The following is a 17,115-nucleotide window of genomic DNA, read 5'->3' as shown; positions in this document are numbered from 1 at the left end:
ATAGTTTTTTTTTTTTTGCCCCGTGAATGTACACGCTACAGGTACACGCGGGGTGCGTTAATCGGATGAATCACGCAAGCGGCGAAAATAGAGGAATAAATGGGGAAAATGTGGGAGAAATCTCATTCAGCCGAGGAAGGTATTGTGCGAGTGTCGTGTGTGCCAAGTGCCAACAATGGGCGATGCATGGGCTCGCGCTGTCAGACTAACGAATATGCATACAACAATGGTTTGAATCATTGCGGCATTCAGTTAGGCTCAAATAATCGGCGTGTACTGCGACGAGGGATGCATACTACGTACCTACCTGCGAAAAAGCTCGCACGACTAGACATATGTGAATACCGCATGTAATCGCATTAGAACGTATTCACGCTCAGAAGAAATTTCACCTTGTAATAATTACTAGAAAATTCTGGTGAAGTGGGTAATGTTACAATAATAGCTTTAATATTGCTGGAAGTACAAAGTTACAAAAAAAAAAAAAAATAGGAATAAAGTAACTATTCTATAACTGTATATGTATACATTAGGGTGATCCTTTCTTAGGGTGTTGATGATTTTTTTTCAGACCACCCCACAAATCAACTGTAAATAATTCAAAAACAATTTCCTAATTCTTTCAGATTTTTATATCAATTCTAAGCCGTGCCTGTAAATGGATGGATATCACCATTTAAAATACACTTGTTTCAGATACATTCTCAGCATATATTTTATTGTAAGAGTGACGATGTTCGAATCAATCTGTAATTGCGAAGATTTAGTGAGTATTAGTGCTCTATCTGAGAAAAAATTCACATCATCATACCAACAAATCTCGACGAATTGCACACCCTAGAAATTTGACTTTTTCTTTTTATTTACAAGAAATGCAATTGTCTATATTACCTGGTATGATGATGTGAATTTTTTCTCAGATAGTAGCACTCATGCTCACTAGAACCTCACATTCATGGATTTTTTCGAACATTATTACTCTTACAGTAAAATATATACTAACAACGTGTTCGAAACACGTGTATTTTAAATTGGGAAATCCTTCCTCTTACAGGCACGGGTCACAGTTGATATAAAAATCTGAAAAAAATTGTGAATTGTTTTTCAATTATTTATAGTTGATTTGGCGGGGTGATCCGGAATAAATTCGTCAACATTCTAAATGATGACCACCCTAATATATATGTTAACACTATATTCTTTAGTTATTACAGCAATAAATCTGTTTCATTTACTATATTTCTAACTTTCAGGCCAGCCCTTTTTTATTTAAAAATTGAAATCGGAATTCATTACGATCACTACGAATTTGAAAAGTTGCGTTTTCACTGGATCTCGACATTTCAAAGTCTAGAGAATTAACTTCGACTATTTTCGGATGGAAGCGCTTTTGTGGGTGTGATTAATTTTTCTCCCACCAAATCTCAAAAGTTAATGAATTGATTTGAATGATTTTGGTCTCAGTTGACGGTGTTATTCAGGGGTGCCCTGATTGATTTCGACGTTGACGTATATATGTTTAAATATCAAAGTACACGTATCTCAACCGAAAGAAAGAGCTTAATAGCCCCATTATTTACACAATTTTCAACAAAAACACTTTGAACACATTTTCATTTGAGGCAGAAATAAAGAAATGGTACGAATTCTACGAGATCGCAACATTCGTAGAATTTATGTCATTTCTTGCCTAGGACACCCTCTTAACTTAAATCTCAGTAGATTTTGGATATGACTGTTACGTAATTTTCAGTTACTCGTTTAACAGCATCGAAAAAGAAATAAAAATATTCTTGAGAATAAATTAACGGCATTAGATTTTAGTTGACGTAGATTATTGTAGCTCGGCACTGACCAAATTTTATATATCATTAGTCGAGTAGCTTTTGATTTATTTATTTAACAAAATCAATATAATAAAAAATACAATTGCTAGATATTTTTGGGGTTCGAAATGCATCTGATCGGAAAGTTTTTAGGCTGGTTCATCAAGGTCAGCCAAATTAACCACTCTTTCCATGTCAATAAGACTTCAACATCAATTCATTGTTGCACCAATATCAAATTATTTAAATATTTAAAGAATATATGGTACGAGCGATCATTACAAAAAAAAAAAAAAATAGTAACATGTACTACATTTTCTGGCGATGGCTACAAAAGTCATTTTCATTTTATACCCAGAACTATATTTTCCGTTAACGATAACAATTAAAATTAGTTAAGGACTGTACAGTCACAGCAACTAGAGATTTCCCTCGGTGCAATGATAATAATTCATATAAATTACTGCGATCCTCACGCAAATTAAAACTTGTTCGCCTTTACGATTTTATCCATAACATTCAATAGTCGATTACTTCATTTCGTAATCTGACTTCAGCAGACTGTCGAATAAAATGACGTACAGAGAATCGTAACTTCCATTTTTTCCATTTCTACCAAAATCCAAAAGTCCTTGCAATATTTTTACTACATACGATGGGCATTTGTTTTTCAAAAGATTAGAGATTCTTGTGATTCAACGGTCAAACGAACTCACCTGCTGTGACGTTTGATCGTCATTATACGTAGAGTTTCATTCGAGATACACGTATAATTATTTAGTACTGTGTTTCTACGCACGATGTCGCTACGATCTCCAGCCTCATAAGTAAAGGTGGCGCTTGTAGCACCAGCTACCGGACTTGTGTATGAAAATACGAAGCATGAGGCGTGTAGCTTATGATGCACTCTAGGCTTCAAATTGCACTGCTGAAAAAGGAGCGTCCATAAATTACGTCATTAAATTTTGAGGTTTTTTGATCTCCTCCCCCCGCTTTTGCTATCTTCTATCAGATTTAAAGACCCTCCCCCCCCCCCCCCCCGAACGTTTAAACCTAGACTCCCTTTGTTACCAGAAAGAAATAATCACGCGCCGTATTCATTCTAACCTTCCGAAACTTTTGCCGAAACTTTTGATTTGTGAATTTCGCTTTTTACACATTGAGGTCATAATCTCTGCACCCCCCCCCCCCCCCTCACCGCTGCCCCCCTTAAAACCGAGAGATATCTATTATTGGGTAGCAGTAATAAATTTGCAGTGGCACTATGATCTCTTAAAAGAAACTCCGCATATAATTATGTGAAAAATTCATTGCAGGTATATTTGCTTGATCATTATTTAAAGTGGATGCATCTAAAGCGGATTTCTCTCGATTTCTGTGTGAGGAACAGCAATTGCTGCATGTCACGTGATATCTTGACGCGAATGGATCCACCAAAGGTGGCTCGAATAACTTGAGTATAACTGAGGACGCTTTTCCTATTCAGTGTCTAAATTTTTTATGCCTGCCCCCCTATCAACCTCAGTATTTTCTTTCAAAGCATTATGCAAAACAAACACGAATATCCTTCTTTCCTAGCACCATCCCCATACATATCTCACTATATCTTATTTAGGATAGAGGAATTGAATTCCGCCCATTCTGTTAATACATATATATAAGGCCTTTGACGTCATCTTGACCAGATCCAAGCCTCATATTTTTGGTTTTTTCAAAACATTTTTGTATGCATTACTAAAAAGGGCGAATAAGAAGGCCCGAAATATTTTTTATACCTATGCAATTTCCTTGTTAGTCCAGCTTCCTTAAAATTGGGAAGAACCAATCGGAGAGTTCGATAGATTCTTCAAATCACAAAACGAACTCTAACGGGAACATTGCTCAATTAGAATCACTGCACTTAAAAGAGATCCTTCTGCCAGAGCAGTTCCAAAATACCTTCTCGTGCAACTGGACTTCTGAAAACCTCTGATCAGTACAATTCTAAAAAACCTTTTTGTGCAACAGTACTTTATCTCAAAGACACACTTTGAAAATTTATTTTAAATCTTCTTAAATAGTGTGCGAATAAAACGAATTCATATTGGCGATTACCAGCTTTGTCTTCTATCAATTAATACATTTTTAAACAACTACGTGTTACTTTTCTTCTGAACCATATTATTGTGAATTAATCTTTGTTACTGTGTTTCAATCCATTTATTTTTAATAAACCTCTTAATTTTTATCCATTAAATTTTTATGGCAAGTTGGTTCTTCCGTAAACAAACAATAGTCAAATCCCAGCTGAATTGCACGACCAGGCGACGTTTTTTGCAAGCCTTCCGCCATGTGCAAATGGTTTATTTCACACCTCGTGCGAGCCTGACGTCCGGTATGTTGTCAACCTGACATATAGTTACGATAACTATCTCGAAGATTTGTTTTGTAAGACGGGTCTCCTCTACGAGAGTTCTCCGCGACTAGACTTCTTTCCTGACTCGAAATACGGCGGCCGTTGTAACGGTGACCGATGGTATCCCCGGTGAATCTCCGTACAAGTTTTTTTTTTTTGGTTCTTGATGTAATTTCTCAAGGTCTCTCGCCCAAGATTGGGACCATGATCTGGACCACTTTCTAAGTCTGTTCCTTTGAGACGTTTTTAGCATTAGTCGCTGACATTACTTCATTAATATAGGTACACGAGGATAGAACTGACGAACTGACTCGTAGCATCTATGACGTAAAAACATTATGAGGAGTAACTGCACGAGTGGTGTATATCTACTATCTAGTAATACAAACTCCACTTGATTCCTAACGCTGAAGTTCTTAACGCTGATGTAACTAACAGCGATGAAAGAGATAACCCGAGAGCACCTAGATTAAGAAAAGCACCACTTTTAACTTTTTAATTCATTTTGGAACGTTTGGCATCCCACCTTTTTTTTGGAACTTTTTTTTACTTAACTACTGTTTGGCAACAACTGCCGAGTTTTTTGGTTCCACATGATTCCTGAAATACTTCCAAGTGGGAAAAATACATAAAATTTATGTAATTATTTATTGCAAAAATATCCCATGTAAAGAAATGGTCAAGTTTCGTACTTTTCCACAGACCAAAAGCATTTTCTGCGAATCTACTATGAAAATTCGAATGTCAATTTTTACCACAAACATATTACACATCAAAAGCATTTACAGAATTTTTTCAAAGTTTTCTCCGGGCTGTTTTTGTTTGTCGCGCCAAATTGGATCCGTCATTTTGAATTTTCGAATTTTGAGTTCAGATTCGTAACCAGTGACCCTAAAAATCATGCGATATAAAATTTTATCAAAATCAAATAATCTTTTGAATTTACCTCCGCCATATTGGATCCGCCATTTCGAATTTTTGAATTTCGAGTCGAGATTCGTAATCAGCGATCTCAAGAGCCAACGCATGTAAAATTTCCATTAAATCGCATGTAAGGAAAAATGTATGTATGAAAGGGTTAAAAAAGGAATACGTTTAATGGTAAAATAAATCTCTGTACACATGTGATCGACGATAATGAGACAACTAATACTTTGGAGAACTCAGTTACGTTGACAATGAAGAGTCAACTCGCAGCAACCCATTTGAGTTTTGTATTGTTGGGTTATGTTACGTTTACGAAGATGGAGCCCGTTTCACGTCCGGCCAGCGGTGGCGCTGCGGGATGATTTTCCATTGCCAACGTAATCGACTTGTCTAAAAACTCAGCCGTCTCAGAATCACCAACATCATAATATACGTACAGAGGTTTCTGACCATTAAACGTAATCCTCTTTTCCGTCTGGCGGTTTTCTCATGAGAATATGACATAACTCACCGTGATATGACACTTACACACGTTTGTTCTCTATCTAGATTTTACCCTCTGCGGTGTCAGTTTCCCTGTTTGTCGAAAGCGGTTCGAAATACGACTGGGATCGTTTTCACTTCAGCTTGCGAATAAGGCCTTGACGATTCCTATCCGCGTCTGCAAATCCCAACAATCCGTGATTCATCATCCAAGTTTCAAGAGTGAGGTGCAGGCACATAACAGTCGTAAATCAAGTCCCAAGTTCTGGAGTCAAAACGACCGGATCTTACGGGTCTCAATTCTTCGACCGGGGATGACGTAATTACGCTTTTTGTCTAGCCACGGAGAACGTGACTGGTAGATACAACAATCCGCCGGAAGATTCTAGTAAGGATCGTTACACAGGCAGACGCAATGGCCAACAAAAGCAAGTGTGTACGATCATGAACCATGCACATTTATATACATAACAGCCGTACCCAGGAAGACGGCCCACGGTCTTGCGGACAACACCTGCGAGACACCCATGCGAAACCGCAGACACTTATTGACGATAAATTAGTTGTGAATTAAGCGGCACTTCACGGCGATGATGAGTTGTAAATAAAAAAAATAAAAAAAAAACCAAATTATGCAAATTCACAATTTTGTAGTATAAACATTATCCTATTACAACGCTCGTAGTGTCTTCGCCAGCTGCCTTTGGCACGGCTTATCGTGAGAAAAAATTTGATCCGTGTACCCGCGTGTGATCATGCAGCTATCTATGGATACGAAAATCTGCTCTTATCAAAAAGAATTGAATGAATCAACTTCACACGTTCATAATCGGGTAAATATGATACTGAAAAATAAGCCGCAACTTTTTCAATATTCATAGAGTATAGCAACTTGCAATAAATATACGCAAGTCACGCAGAACATTTTTTACAAAAGTTTATCAACCGTTAGGGAGCACCTTGCGAACGAAGAATTCTCAAAATTTACGGAAATATTAACTGGATGGTGAATTATGACTCAGATACGAATGTAACTGTACCGATACGATATTTACATATTTTATTTTATCCGCTAAATTCGTATAATGAACACCATAAATTCGAGCCTATCGGTATTACGGGTGATAATTATAGTGGATTATGGATTACGTCGCGCACAGAATTTCATATCAGAGAAACGGTTATATTACCCCGATATTCATACACCTAGGCATAGTAACGTGTACCGTACTGTTACTCAGAGAATATACGTACCTATACTAAACGACTGAACCTTGTTTTGCACTTTAAATTCCATCAGAGTAATTTGCCGATATTTGTGTATGCTGCAGATAGGTTACACATATGGACAGGTAGTATGTGTATATACGATGCTGAAGTATTTCCCTCGGTCCAATATACACATGTCGCTGTTATAATAATTCTCGGTGTAACTGTTATTTGAAAATTTGCATGTCACACCGAGTCAAAATTCGCACCAATAACAGACGTGATTAGCTGTGTTCGTAGGGGATTAATTTTTACTAAAACAGGTCAGTAGTCCAAACTCCAATACTCTTTACTACTTTTATTATGGTATAATCGTGCATTGAGTATTTATCAAATTTAAGATTTATATATTCGTTAATTACTAAAACCTCTGAAAATACAGAAATGCAAAATATTCGAATTATAATCAAGGTCACTGAGACGCTTGCTATTTTTTTCTTTTTTTGATCTAGTTTGCTGATTGCAACGTTTTTTGATTATTCAAAACGGAATCTTGATCGATCCTCTTTCACTTTTACATAATTATCTACTTTCCACTGTTGAAATCATCAGCAATCTGATAAAAATATGTTAAATTCGTTTTAACGAACAGTTAATCTGTACTTTATGTATGCACATCTGCTACGCGTTTAGCAGTTATCTTTCTATCAACACGATGTAAATTAGGATGTTAACTTCTCATTCCGCAGGGATGAAATAATGGATGACTGCAATGCAATGAATTGGAATCAGCATTCAAAGACGTAAAAGATAAGGATTTATTATAATATAATTAATACGTTTGAAAAAATCATGGGATTTGGGATGTTCACTACTAAATAGTTAATAGAAGTAATAGAAGGATTGAATGAAATTTTTAGATTTACTTCTCCGTAAGCACACTAGACTTGAAGTGATAGGTCAGACACTTTTTGTACTCTTAAATGTTCAGCACCATACTTGGTGCACAAAAAATCCAGTGGCCCTGTGTAATATTGATCACTATTATTATAATTCACCTCGAGCTTCTCTTTAATTTGATAGTTCATATTTAAATTTCTTATAGGGTTTATTACGTGATGTATGTAATTTTTTTTTTTGTATCTGAAACATCATTTATGCATAAAAAATCCATTAGACCTGCATAATATTGACCATTATTATTGCAGTTGATCTTGTTTTTATTGCTAATTTGACAGTTCATATTCGAATTTCTCATAATTTTCTTTTGCGTTGTAATTAATTTTTCAAAATTTATATCTGAAATAGGCTTAACACTATCAGATTCCATATTTATAATTTTTTCTAAGGACTTTATACCTTCATAATTCTGTTTTATAATTACACGCCTTACTTTCACTTTTTGACGATATCTCTGTTGAGATTCCTTTCTTTCTTCCTCTTTCAGCAAATGATTGTTTTTCTTAAATTTATGTTTGAACTCGTAGTAGTACCTTCTAATAAACGTTTTTTTTTAGACTCTGATTGTGCGATCATTTCAAAATTATTTGACCTGTTTCTATGTATTAATTGAATACTCTGATTTTCTTCCTTATGCAAATGATCACCAACATTTTAATTACTAGCAGGAATACTGTAATTTGATAATAAGTACAATGATTATGTGGATTCAACGAATGCGAAACAAACTTTTCGGACGCAACACGGTTTCCCAAAATTATCTCTAGAATGAGAATCAACCATCCAAACTTCATTAACAATTTTCCCTACTGCTACTGATAGTGATACTCCATTAGTCCTAAGTATACTCCAAGTAAGATTCGTAAATAAATTTACTAAACCGGTTTCCAACTTGGACATGCCATTCGATATTATCATCGAATCAATGACAAAATATCATATCTCCAAATTTAATCACAATATTTCCTATGTTGACCCTGATAAACAAACGGCAATCTTGAATTGATTACTGAAAAACGAAGGAAATGTATTTCAGTGTCGACTTTGCAGGAAATAGTCTTCCGAAAAAAACAACCTCACGTACGAGTATGTTGGATCGCTCCTGCAGTTATACCGCATCCTTCGTGTTAGCGGAGAACGTCAAGCGATACAAACGTTCTACAGTTGAAACTAGATGGCAACACTTTTCTACCCAGAGACTCAATTACAGATTCAAGAACCAGAAATCTGAATGGCAGAGCCACACTTTTTTCTCATTGTCAGTGTACAGAAGCTGAGCAGGCGCGAAAAACGATAAATGGCAATATAATGGCGTAATACCTGTCGAAGATCGCATGATACCGCGTAAGCAGAAATCGTACATCCATGATGATAGTATCGCTTATAAGAATCCGAGTTATAAAAGAAGCGCGGAATACGACGACCTTCAGCCGTAATCACAGGCCACCTTGTATCAGTTTAACATCGTTAATGGACTTTTTCTAAGCGTTGTTACATCAACGCGTTACTTCTCGGTGTATTATGTGTGTAGTAGGCTGAATACGAGAAGAGGCAATTAAATATAACCGCGTTACAACCTGGTGAGTGCATTAATTGCACCTAACTCATCGGTATGGCGCGGCGTTACATACTTATAATATAATATAACAGCAATTATGACGCACTTAATTCAAACATAAATAATAAGATTAATGAAAAAAGAAGAGGAACAAGTAGCAGATATGAGACGGCGATAAAAGCAACACAAAACTTCAGCTATTTATGCTGAATCATCAGGTGACGATTTAAACGGCCCATTGTTAACATCCGTGTGAAATGCGACGACGAGATTATCGACGAGTTCCTGGTCGGCGCCCCTGCATCGACATTGTTTACTTTCAAGTGTGTATTGATTTATTACACAAGATGACGCGCACTAGTGCATATCTTATACCAGCTCCTCTCTACCTGCATTTTTATACCGACAATCCATTGCTATTTTTAATAGCTCATTATACATGTATATATATGTATACACTTATACCGCATTCTAAACTGGCGTCAGGTGCCGATGATGCGCTACAACTCGATGAATCAGTAACTGTTATTTGTCATTGGTTTCACTTTTTTCGTCTGAGGAATTGCTGCTATAACTTGATCGCTTTTTCGATGCTGTTGCGACGTATGCGTTTGAATTGAAATATGTAGATTCGCAAGATTAATTCAATCATGAAAATACTATAAGAATTTATAACTAGAACGTTCATAAACCCAAGGGCTAACACAATAATGAAAGTCCTTCCAGTTTCGCACCGTAGAACCGCACATTTCTGGTATGTTTCTATGTATTGTATCTAATAATGTTCAACCGTTACCGAAACAACCACCCTCTGCCCATTTCTTCCCAGAATCCAAGAATCGTAACAAACTAACCGTTGCTGGTAACATCCCTCCCACATTTTCTCGACCAACCCAACTCACTAAACAATTCACCCACTTTCTATCCTCAACCAATCCCAGTTTATCAACAAACTCCTACCCTTGGAAAAAATTCCTTTTTGCTCCTCTTACTGCTAACGACCAAAATATCCGAAAACCATTTCTTCAGTCTAACACTATCTTTTAGGTGGTACACACTACTACCATCATCCTGAAACTTATACTAAAGTTCGTCAGCTCCGAGAATAACCAACGCTCTTTAAACTTATAGTCTCGTTGACAATTAAGCTATCTATCTAAACTACCACGTCAAGCAACTCAACGAAAGTAACTCGAAACCAATTTGTAAACCAAAACTGCAACCAAACCGATTAATCCTAGATTATATTTTTGTAAATACTAGTCTGTGAGTTAATCAATTAATTATCTAACCCGAAAAAAATTTATAATACTGTAATTAGAATTATAGGAGTTTATGTTGTGCAGGACACCGTTTCAATAATTTTGACGCGGTGAACAAATCTAATATAATCTGATAAACAGGGTTCATGACAGGCTGAATAAAGATTACAGCTGCAGGTCTTGGTATCAATTGACTCTATCAAGTAGGGATGATTCAGAATTTTTTGTTTTCAGCACTGAATGAAAACTTATCACTGAACGATATATTGATAGGAGATGTGAGTGGGAGATAATTTTTGGACACCTGCTGTTCATTTCTACAGCTATATCGCTTCGAACATCCTCGGATTGACGCGACTTCTGGGAGTTGAACGAGCATTTGATTGTTTTTTTTTTTTTTTGGGTGTTTTGATACAGACTGTTGTCCATTTGACGTCTGAAAGCTTATACCTTCAAGGTTCATTCTGGAGTACATCTCTAAGTTAACCTAAGACGAGAGTTCTCTGCGTATGCGTAGTGTCATCCCTGCAAGAATTCTTACCCTTCTCATCCCTGCAAGCATGGTGTTAAAATATTTTTATTTGAAACTACAAAAGAGTCGTTTTAGGAGGGTAACACATTTTTTTTTACCTCAGGAGAGGGAAACAATGCACAGCTAATGCTGCTTCAGCTGTCGTAATTTCTACTGTAACGAATCCACTATTTTGGACAAGTGCAATTATTGACGATCGTTTTAAAATTAGAGACAAATTGTATATTATCAGCAGAATTGCGCATCATCGAGTTTACTCTAATACAATTAATTAATACTATTTGGCAACATCTGAGCTCTGACCAAGGAATATAGTGATTAATTCACGAGTCATAAATTAGAATGCAGAGATAATATGTTATTTGGTCACCAATTCCACGACAATATCAAAATTATATTACGAGTCTCGTTCTTCGAGATTACATTGGTAATACCGCTACTGTTCACTAGATTGTGTCACATTGCAGAGTAAAAAAAAAAAAACCAAGTTGCCCCTTCGGTATCCGTCATCTCGCCATTCTTCGTAACGTTTTTTGTGCTAGTACGAGTCACACGCAAGAGCGTTTTATTTTCGTTTTTATTCTGAAATTCGAAAATTTTCATAAAATATTATCAAAATCGTTCCCTTTTGTGGTGAAATTTTCCGGTATATATATAAAGGGAGTTCTGAGTCAATCTGCTTTACCGAACGAATACGTCGAAATTCAGTAGTAACCGTCCAGGTCGTACTCGGTCGGTAAGGCAGATTGACTCAAAACCACCCTTATATAACCACTATTACCTTTTACGATGAAAAAATCAAATCAACACTTATGCGATAGAGATACAGTTCCAGAATTACGACGTGAAATATGCGGGTTTGAAGAAAAGCTTCACCATCAGACAAAAGGAGCATCGAGGGACAAGGATAAAAGAAAATCCCCAATCATGACAACGATATTATACAAGGCACGTTAGAAATGTTCATTATTAAAGTCCCGGAGAATATCGAAGCCGCGTACTCGATAAGAATGAGACCCAACCGTGCTTACAGACTGATGAATTTTGCACGAAAGAGGCAATAACCATCAGTGCTTTGAACAGATTTTTTGTTTACTCTCTCACAGACATCCTTGAGCATAACAAAGAGAATAGTTCTCAAAATGAATCGGGATCGGAGGGCGAAAATTTCACAGACAACCCGCCTACATTAAAGGTTCCGACAGAGCAGACGATCTGGATATAGGCAGTGCCAGTCTTGAGACTTGTCGAAAGATCAACACCTGATTTCCAGACAACGCTGTCAGAGCAAACAAATATGTCTGCTCAATCGAGTGATACAAGTTCATCTCCGCCAGATGAAAATTCTGGCCGCAAAGGAAAAACTTTGGATGAAGAGACTCGAAGAGCTCTTGGTGAGGATCCTGCAATCCTAAAAAAGAGAGAATGAACCTTACACACAGATCTTGTGTCGTTATGGTCAACATGGCTTTGTTCTGGTCTTTCTAAAGAAATGAAAGAAGAAGTTCTGTACAAATATCCCAAGAAAGGAAATTTGTTGCTGAAAGTTCCAAAATTAAGCCACAAAATTGTAGTAATTTTGAACGAATCTGACAATAAAAGAGATAACCTTTTCACGCAAGAACAAAATTACGCAGGTTCTGCGATGTATGTCCAAGGCGAAGCAATTACGATGATTGTTAACAATAATAAGGACCCCGTAGACGGGTTGAAATTACTGCAGAACCTTGTAGACGCTGGAAAGTCGTTCGCACAGTTATATTTCCAGATTTCATTAGTCCGGAAAGCCTGTATTACTTCGGTTTTATCAAAACAAACGAAGGAATTGCTGTTATAAGACCAAGTCGTGTACACTTCTACGGTGAGAACGTTGGCGATATCACCTGAACAGCAAAATCAATGAACAAGATGGAAAAAGAGTTGAAAAATCAAACCCTAGCTCTCTGAGCATCAAAAGCACCTACCAAGAATACTCCTCAAAGAGCGTCGCGATCTGATACCTGGTCAAACTGGAGAGGCTCTTTTCCCAAGGGGGAAACTTTGTCTCACGACCATACAATCGACCACCTCAGATCCAATTTCTCCGAAGGGTTGAAATACAACGGTGCAACACAAAACAATTTCCATAACCACAACAAGAGCCAATCGCATTTAGGGGGAAACAGTAACAGATACAGAGGTATGATGTTGGTGACAGCGGGATGTCTGAACCGATTTTTTCGTTCTTGGAAGGTACCACCTCAGATAGGTTTGTTTTTGAGTGAATAACATGTTATAAGTAGTGATGAGCAAAATTGATCTGCGTCTTGCGGTCTTGGTCCATGATCGCATGTGAGCATCAAGACCAAAACCAACCCTGCAAGACTCGAGCAAGAATAAGACCGAACTGCAGGACTCTTGCAGTTTTGCTGTACACTTGTGCAATGTTTGAACTAGGTAAAGAATAAGGAAGGGTCTTTTTACTCTAGCTCGTACCGTAGGACTAACTAATATTAGTTAACATAGTAATAATACTATGGTAATAATAATAATAATACAATTCTAGTATATATTTTTGCGTTGGCCGTCATTAGTAGGGTGGAAGAAAGCAAGACTGCAAGAATCTTGCAAAAATCTTCTGAACGTGCAAGACCAAAACCAAGACCAAGACTGACTGCAAGAACAAGACCGAAACCAAGACCAAGACTGTGTACGCAAGACCAATACCCAGGCTAAGACCACCATAGTCTTGGTCTTGGTCTTGGTCTTGCTTTTGCTCATCACTAGTTATAAGGTATTACTCAGCAGGCCACTAATAAGCACAATAAAATCAACAAATAGAGTTCTATCCGAAAATGAAATCAAAGACCTTGAGATTTCAATCCAGAGAATGTTAGATAGCGACGCTGTCACGCGATGTACACTGGTTGCTGACCCATCTAGATCGTTATATTTCTTGGTACCTAAACCAGATGGTACAAGCCGGTTTTTTCTTGTGCTCAAGCACTTCAACGAATATATCGAAACTCAGCATTTTGAATCAGAAGACCAAAGTACTGCCACGAGTCTCATCGCACTTAATGCTTTTATCGGCAGCCTGGATTTTATTGACGCTTATTTTTTAGTTATTTTGGACAAGGGAAGTTGAAAACTGTTGCGATTCATCATTCAGAATCAGACGTAGAAATTTACATGCCTCCTATTTGGTCTGTATACTAGCTCCTTAATTTTTACACAACGTGATAATGACAACAAAATTACTTAATACATAAGGTTTTATCATAAACCAAGAGAAAAGCATGTCAGTTCCAAATACTGGTTGTAAATATCTGGGCTTCATAATAGATTCTGATGACTTAACAATAAAATTAACACTTAAAAAAGATGAATCACTTCTGAAATGAATAGAGTTATACCTAAAAAAGAGAAAGTGTAAAATTAGAGATTTCGCACGTCTAATTGGCAACTAGTCGTGGTCTGTGGGGAGGGGGATACTATACGGAATGCTCGCCGAAAGCTACAAGTTAATAACTTGGAATTAATTGCGGCGTTCTTAGCGTAGAAGTGCTTTGCCTCATGCCTTGCAGGTCATTATGTCACCCGCTCCCGAAACAACCTACCCTGGTTGCCGCGAAATTTGACGGATGATCTACCGCAACAATGTCGCCATATCCGCAGCGAGCGTCAACGGCGTTGATATAAACGCGTTGAAAAGCAGAAAACCACCAAGGTTTTGTGAGATTTTTGAATGTACTGTCGAGCCAGACCGAGGAACCATTGCTTCCACTGTTCTCTGTGATGTCTAATAAACCATGTACCTACATTACTTCTCATAATCTTAAAAATTCGATCACCATACTTTTATTTTCATCATTATTAACATAAGCTTATATTGTTACTGCTAGTCAAGACGATACTAGTCAATCGTATAAAATCTGATGAAAAAAAAAGGCAACTGTTGTTACTTGATAAAAGAGACACTCTGAACATCCACCAATGTAATTTTGAAAAACGAGACTCGAAGTATAATTAAAAACCAAACGAACTTAGCTGTAAGTGAAGTTCGACTGAATTTATATAAGAATCTGCGAGAGATAATTACGTCCCTCCTCAAATTCCCGCCCAAATTTCATTTCCTTTGTTTTTTAAAAATTAAGGATAGCTCTAAAATATGAATAATGGCAGGATTGTGGATACCAAAAGAGCAACATGGTTTTCTTTCTCTTTTTTTTGTTTTTGACTCTCTGAAACGTGGTTACAATACAGTAGAGAGTAGCGGTACTTCCAATGTAATCTCGAAGAACAAGACTCTCAGTTTGTTTGATTTTTAATTGGCATGCCTAACTTGAAAAAAGTTTTATTTAGCATTGGTTGATTCTACACAATCCTTGGACTTATTATTAAATAACAGTATACCTGCAAGAAATCAAAATTTCTGTTATCAATATGGTTCAATGTGAACGAGCTAAATATGAATGGATAAGGATATAAATAAAGATGAAAATCACAGTATTTAATCAATTAAAGAAAATAAGGCAAAAATTCTTGAAATGGTTGCTCAACTAAAGAGTAAAATAATAAATCGCAAAAGAAAAATGGATGACAAACGTAAGATAACAACAGCTAAAAAATACAATTTTCTGAAACAAGAAAAGAGAAGAGAATCTCAACAGAGATATCGTCAAAAAATAAAAAAAAAAGATATACAGTTACAAAGAGGAATTATAGAGGTATAATTTAATTAGAAAACGATGAATATTGAATCGGATGGCGTTAAGCCTGTTTCACATGTAAGTTTTGAAAAATTAATCACTTCGCAATATAAACCTGTAAGAATATTAACTATCAAATTGGAGAAAAAATAAAATGAATTGTCGTTATATTGGTTAACATTATGCAGGGACATTGGATCTTTTATGGAGCAAATGTGGTGCTAATCATTTCAAATGAGAAAAAGTGTCCAACAAAGTATAACTAGAGAAGAGAGATATACCTAGAAATTTGACCAAATCTTCCCGGGAATTGAAAGAACTATTTAATAGTAACCATCCCAAATTCCATGATTTTTTTAAACGTATCGCACGGAAATCTTGTCTTGGATTTAATGTGAAGCATGAATATCATTCGAGTTTACTTTCAATAGCTGAAGTAATGATAGAAGCTAATTGAGCTGAAACAATAATTACAATAACTCTTTATCTTTTCCATCTTTTGATGCTAATTTAGCAAATTTACGAAGACAACGGCCTAGCTCCTATTGTATCAAAATACAGGGGCAGATATATTACCAAATAAATACATCATCACATACGGCTGACAACGAAAACCCAAGTTACGGTCAAATTTGTCATGGACAAACAAAAGGCCTTGGATCATTGCTTGCAGAACAATTCAGAACGTGATATAGAAGCGATGCAATTACTTGACAAAATAATCTGTAGTAATAACATATTTGTTGAATCATATCAAATTTTACGAACGAATACATCGATTGACACAATTTCGAAGCCTGAAATAATTCTCTGGAAAATCTTTAATCAAGTATCAAAATTCTTAAGCTATGAGCCGGAGTTTCTTCTGTAATCTTCTTTCGAAAAAAAAGACATTAGCAAGTTCGTGACATCGTTGAGAATTATGCTGACGACAATCCATATCCAGACCTTAATGCGAATGATAATATTAATCCACATAATCTGCATTTCTGCAAGTGTACAGTTTTTCTGCTCATCACGATTCTAACGTATAATTGATCTGCAATTAAGATTGTATCAATAATACCGGAATTCCACAATTTAATTGGTTGCGACATGACCGTTGCTATTGATACTGTAGCATTAGTTGTGCATTGCTTTTCTATGATATATTTTGCGAATCTCAGGTCACCTTGATCAACTGAACCTTAGTAACAGTTTCATGTTTTATTTTCAAGTGAATTGACATGTTTAAACGTTTCACGCGAAACAATGAGATCCGATTTTGCGACC

The 17,115-nt window shown here is 36.4% G+C and overlaps 1 long non-coding RNA gene across 1 annotated transcript; it reads right to left on the bottom strand.

Moving 5' to 3' along the window:
* Window positions 1-620: 620 nt before the first annotated feature.
* LOC124182334 lies at window positions 621-12,365 on the bottom strand. The gene is made up of 3 exons (XR_006870746.1): window positions 12,356-12,365; window positions 2,683-2,686; window positions 621-781 (listed from the first exon to the last, which is right to left on the bottom strand). It is a non-coding gene; the product is annotated as an uncharacterized LOC124182334 (long non-coding RNA).
* Between the last annotated feature and the right edge of the window lie 4,750 nt (window positions 12,366-17,115).

Source organism: Neodiprion fabricii, chromosome 5, assembly GCF_021155785.1.
Source record: "Neodiprion fabricii isolate iyNeoFabr1 chromosome 5, iyNeoFabr1.1, whole genome shotgun sequence".
NCBI classification, from domain to species: domain Eukaryota; kingdom Metazoa; phylum Arthropoda; class Insecta; order Hymenoptera; family Diprionidae; genus Neodiprion; species Neodiprion fabricii.
The sequence above is the reverse complement of the archived record's forward strand: the minus strand, read 5'-3'. Positions and strand labels throughout refer to the sequence as shown.